We start from the raw sequence: 5,873 nt of genomic DNA, 5'->3' as shown, positions 1-5,873 counted from the left end.
TCTTGCCATAGGCAGCACCTTGCTTTTTTGTTTCTGCCCTTTTTTGTTTCAGAGTCTACAGAAACAGATTCATGGGTGTGACAGGTGATTACAAATAAAGCTGCAACAAAATAAATAGTTTCAGAGGTGACCAAAATCCATCTGTTCATAATTCAGGTCAAATAGGGTTAGCCAAGCAAAGGCAGGTGATAATTTTAAATTAAACTAGGTAAGAAATTTGACAGTATAAAAATTATAATATTTCATTTGAGATGAAAGTAATACATTTGGTATCTCCAAAGTAAAATTTTCCTTTTTATTACATTTCACTGGAAAGAAAAAGAGCACCCAAACTTGTGTGGTTTGCTTTTTTTGCCCTCCTTGGCAGCTGAAATGTAGTTCAGTCCAAACTTTCATTGCTCAGGGCTTTCATATTCCTTTCCCACAATTCCTATTGTGTGCTTAAGTACTTTCCAGTGGGTATAATTTCTAACCAAGACATAGGTTTGTCATTACGTGAACCTTAACAAATATATAAGACAACAAGAAGGGACCATATCGAATTTGGTTTACTAATGCACTTTATGAAACAGTGGAAAAAAGTGAAGACAAATCAAGAAAGGGAGCACCGACAAAGTTTAATTACATATTTTCACTTGTGAATCATGACTTGATAACTTCTGTTTTCTATGTAAGGCAAAATGAGCTGTGACCCCATTTCTCTTTATCTGATATTTGCAAGCTCATTGACATCTTTGCAGAAGACAGTCTTGCAGAGGTACTGCAGGCCACATGAGCCCCTTCCAAAAGACCACTGGCTGCTTTCATCTTCCCACATATGGGTTTGCCAAAGAGAGGCTCAGGTCTTTAGGAGCTGCAGAAAAGGGAGAATATGAAGCCAATGAGAAAGAAAGAAAAAAAAGGTATATTTTAGGAAGCAGAGGCTACAGAGAATTACTCTGCCTCATAAACAATCAACACCTTTTTCTGACCACATCATCTCTACTTGAAAAAGAGAGACAACAGGACTGTAACAAGCAGAGGGGAGGATATAATCTTTATCTGAAATATTAATTACTGATATGGAGCTCTCTGAGGGCCTGATAGGTCTCTCTCAGCATACAGCTGATCTACAAAGATGTGCCATGGACCACCTCCCTTGGGCAGCTAGATAGAAATCCTATTCCATTAAAACATCTCAAACATTTCATATCAGAATGAAAACTAGGCCAACATTTTTGAGAGAAGTTGTCACAGTATTGCAGTCTGAACTTTTGTTTAAAAAAATTACCAGAAGAGCAACAGGCTGAGATTTAAGTCTTGTTTTGCCTCATTCAAAAAAGGATCTGAAAACCAGACCTCCAGCACCTCAAGGGAACCCAGGGAGACACAGCCATGCCAAGCTCCAGGCTTTACAGGGAAACCCTAGTGTGCAGACAAGAAACCCTGGTGCAAGGTCTTCTGTTAAGGGGTCCAGCTTTCAGGGTGCTTTGCAATAAACACAATGCCAAGGCTACAGGGCATGGTACAGGAAAGGTGCAGACATTCTCCTGCTTGGCATCTGTGAAGCTGAAGAGCTTCAAGCAATTATTATTTGTGTGAGGGAGAACAAACTTTGCACACCATGTTTTTTCAAGAAAAATGTTTCACTGAAATAACCTGTTTATGGGCTCTAGCTGCCAGAGAAACAAGCCAGACCTCTTGCCTGCAGTGCTAAGTCAGTTAGAGGGTTGTGGTGTGCACCACAGGGCGTGTGGGTCTGAGCTCCCGTGTTTGAACACCTGGGATATCAGGGTAGAAGTGCTGCTGAAAAGGGAATGTACAGTCCAGCCCACAGTCAGCTACCCTTTCCCTGGCATTCCTATATATCAAGGCTTCAATTTTCAGACCTACTCTACAGTTTCCTTGTTTTTTCCCATGAGGAATAACTGACCTTATGACTCTCAGTCCTGTTCAGGGAGCCTGGAAGCTATCCAGGAGAAGCACTTTGGCTTCCAGGTCTGCCAGCCTCCCCTGAAGCAAGGTGCTATGTTTAACCTGTGAGGCAGCAGGCAGGTGAAGACATCTGGAAATTTCTGCTTTATCTGGAGAGGAATAAATTGGAAGATATTAACAGTATTAAACTTAACAGTAACACAGATTTGGATAACAGACAGCACAAGCTTATGAAGCAGTAATTGATCGGACCACTGCAGTTGCTTGATCGACGGAACGGCAAGCTTAGCGGAACATAGCAGATGTAAAGCAACAGTACAACCTAAGTTTGACCTCACTGCTTGGAGGCAAACAGGGGACCTGTTTTGTCTCACTAAATGTCTTCAGCAATTATTTTTCAGCAAATGGAAGCTGCAATCCCCAAAGAAGGAAAGTGGTGCAGGAGAATTATGTAATTTTCTTCTAGACTTTGGATGCACTCACTTCAAATGCATGATGTGATGAAACAGTAATTGCATCAGCTCCCCACAGTCCCTCTCTTATAGGGTTCTGTGGGCTGGAGCTGACTCTGTGTAACTGGTGAATCAACTAAGCAGTGCTTTCCTGTACCAGCTTTTCTGTAAATTCTCCTCAGGGAGGAGCTCGGGGTTGCAAATAAACAGTTCAGTTAGTACTGATGAAGAAGAGGTGGAAATGACATGCCACAGCTGTCAGCTATCCTGTTCTATTATGGGCTTCTTTCTTTCAGGTTTGGCAGCCCACACTAATCCCATCACTTCTTTGGGGAAGTGCTCTTTGAGCAGAGCGTGGCAACCTGCTGAGCAACTTTGGCAGCAGAAACAGCTCACAGCTCCTCCATGTTAAGCTCTGCACGCAGAAGAGGAGTCACACAGACTCTGACACTTCAGGAACAGACGTGTGAGAACAGAGGTCCATGCTGTGTAAGATGAAATATTTTTGGGAGCCATGTTGCAGTCCCCTATTGATACATTCAGTGAGCAATTGCAGGCAGTGGGGATAACCCAGAGCAGAGCCAGAGGAACAAAAGGGCAGCTGGAGGTGGAATCTTATTCTTTGGAAGAAGCTAGTTGGTGGAGGAAGCTTCAAACCACTTGGCTTAGTTTCTAACTATCTGGTTAAAAATCTGTCTTGTTAGGGCACATTTGGTTCTCTCCTTTGATCTTCTTGGGGAAAAGCCACAAAGTGAGGAAGCTTTCAAGTAGAGCTGTGTAAGACCTGTCTCTCTCCCATCAGGCTGCAGCACGCTGCTCAAGTTACCACTTCTTGAATAAGTGGTTCTGCAGCATCATCTGTTTTCCAGTCATATGAACATTTTGGAATCAATAAAATCAAAACATCCCAATATTATGTAATTTACTGCAATATTCAGTGCTCAGCTGGAGGAAGGTTGAGGAGTTTGCTGAAATGTTTTTAAATAATTAAAGTATCTTATCAGAAAAATGTTAAACTATTCTACTGTTCCTCTTCTATGTGAAATTCCAGGAAAATCAACCTGATTTCATAGAACCCTTCAATTTTAATGGAAATGCTTGAAATTTCTTTCTCAAGCTGGACGTTTCTATGTCCTGCAAAAAATGTCTGAAACTCTTTGTCATAAAACTCCAGAGTAATTGCACTGAGATTGGAAGCTGGAAGCGTCATATTTCAGATGCTTATTTAATGCATTTGACATAGCCCTTGATAACTTCTTAGAATTTAATTATAGTACATACATAAGAGAAGCAGCTCAAAAAAATGTTATCTGAGACAGTAACTCCTGCTGCAGCTAAAATACAAAGTTTTCTTTGAGGATTAAGAGTTAGCCAGTCCAGTCTACCTTTCTATATGCCCAAACCACTAGATCTCCCCTGGAATTTTCAATTTCACCCACCAACGCATCTTTTCTTGCCTTTTACAGGCTACATCTTGTTCATCTACCTCTTTACTAAGAAAAACCACCAAAGCCACATTCTTGGTAACACTATTCTTAGCTTTTTCTTTCCCCTGTAGGAATCATACAGTTCATGCTACCACGAAACAGACTCACAGAAACTTATTTGCCAAGTCTAGCTGCAGCTTGAACCAAGTTCTCAACAAGTTGCATTTGGTAGCTACCTTTGTTCAGACAAGCTACACACTACAAAGTCTAGTATTACATTCATCAACAGACACACAAAATTGAGAGCCAATGGGGAACAGTGACATTTAGAGCTCATGACAAAGCCACATTAGAAGTGGTGAGATTCCAAACATTCATCCCATGTCAGAGTGCGGCCACAATTAATTGCATAAGAAACTCCTTCCCAGAATACAAGTTTCTTATATTTTTCTTCCATTCTGCCCCACCAACCTTGAAAATGAGCCAGGACACCTACTGTTGTGAGAAAAGCAATACCACCTGACAAACCAAGAAAAGTCTGAACCCAGATTTTCCTCTCTTTCAGTTTGTTCAGCTCAAAATGCTTTGAAATATTTGTGTTGTAGACTCATAGAAGAATACAGCTGAAAAGAATTTGAAAAGCTGTTAACTTCTTACCACTGCTTTAAGGCAGAATCAGCTGCACCAGTGTCACTTCTGGGATGTGTGTCTCCCAATGGTTCTTAAAAATTGGCATCCTATTCCTGCAGTTCACCATCACTACCATCAGAAAGCATTTCCTATTTTAAAACCAGAAATTTCTTCACTGCTATTTACAAATTGCCATTCCCTTACTCCACAGCAGTTCTGCAGCAGCAAAACATTTCTTTCTTCCGTCCTCATTCTCCCATTCTTTGGGCTGGAAAACCCTCAGTCTTTCACCATCGGACATTATTTGCTGCGTCCCATTTTGCTTCTTTGTGGACTTTTTCCAGTTGGTGCCCAACTTCTCTGCTGGTGACACAGCTCCTGAGCTGCTTTGTCACAGGCTTCGTGCCTCCTCCTAGAGCTCACACTGCTATCCTTACTGGCAATTTTTCCACATCCCTCTGCAACTGGAGGATAATGTTGCCTCATGTTCACTTTTGAAACTAACTACACGCCCCACAATACCTTTCCTCCAAAATCCTGCCCATTTAGCACTTCCCTACCTTTGCCCATTGATCTAATCGCTTCTGAGAAGGCAGAGCTTTGGACTGTCTTTATTTACACCATCCTTTATCAGCCCATATCTTTAATTCACTGAGATCCTTTACAATTCAAAACCCTTCTGAGATTTGATCACAGCACTCTAACCTTGGTGTTATCTGCAAATTTAATACACTGTCTTTACTTCATTAAAATGTTGAGTAGTGATGGACAAAAACCAAACTCAGACAAACCTCTCACAACCATCTTCAGTTTTGATTTACCAGTTTCTCAGCTTCCCTGTTGAGTAGGGCCGTTTCCTTGATAATGCGTTCACTCACACTTCCCCTCTGATTATAAAAACACAGTCCAGTCTTTCATATCCACCTCTGGTGGGATAAAGACGTCACTAATGAGGGATGAGATTTTCTCAAACATAAGTCATCATGCCTAATATGAGATAACTGCAAAAACCTGTGCCCAAGGAGCTACCAACCCAAATGAAGAAATCTCCCACTTAAATGCTTCAGTAGCCACTCCTTCCACTTTCCTTCAGGATTTTACCACATTTCATCTTTAATAATTCTGTAGACACAAGCACTAAGGTATTCACACAGCTCCTCCTCACAGCAAGGGACAGAGCCAAAAACCAAGCAAAGGGAAAGTAAGAGTTAAGATATCCCCTAAATGCTGTAACAAACTCTAGAGAATAGTCTTTAGGGAAAACAGCTACTGTTGTTTAATATTTGCATTGTAAGTAGCATTTCTGGTTCAGTTTGGGCTTTTGCATTGTGCCAGGTGTTTAAGATCTGCCTCTCTCACAACTGTTCCCCCCTAATTTAGCATTACAACAACTTAAATTATTCCCTGAAGCACTACACAGAGTTAAAAACATTAAAAAGATCAATGCATA

General features: G+C 41.1%; 1 long non-coding RNA gene across 1 annotated transcript; it reads right to left on the bottom strand.

Moving 5' to 3' along the window:
- Positions 1 to 314: 314 nt before the first annotated feature.
- Positions 315 to 5,422, bottom strand: LOC138103745 (uncharacterized). The gene is made up of 3 exons (XR_011147830.1): positions 5,215 to 5,422; positions 1,913 to 2,063; positions 315 to 853 (listed from the first exon to the last, which is right to left on the bottom strand). It is a non-coding gene; the product is annotated as an uncharacterized lncRNA (long non-coding RNA).
- Positions 5,423 to 5,873: the final 451 nt, after the last annotated feature.

This window comes from Aphelocoma coerulescens, assembly GCF_041296385.1.
Source record: "Aphelocoma coerulescens isolate FSJ_1873_10779 chromosome Z unlocalized genomic scaffold, UR_Acoe_1.0 ChrZ, whole genome shotgun sequence".
Lineage (NCBI taxonomy): Eukaryota > Metazoa > Chordata > Aves > Passeriformes > Corvidae > Aphelocoma > Aphelocoma coerulescens.
The sequence above is the reverse complement of the archived record's forward strand: the minus strand, read 5'-3'. Positions and strand labels throughout refer to the sequence as shown.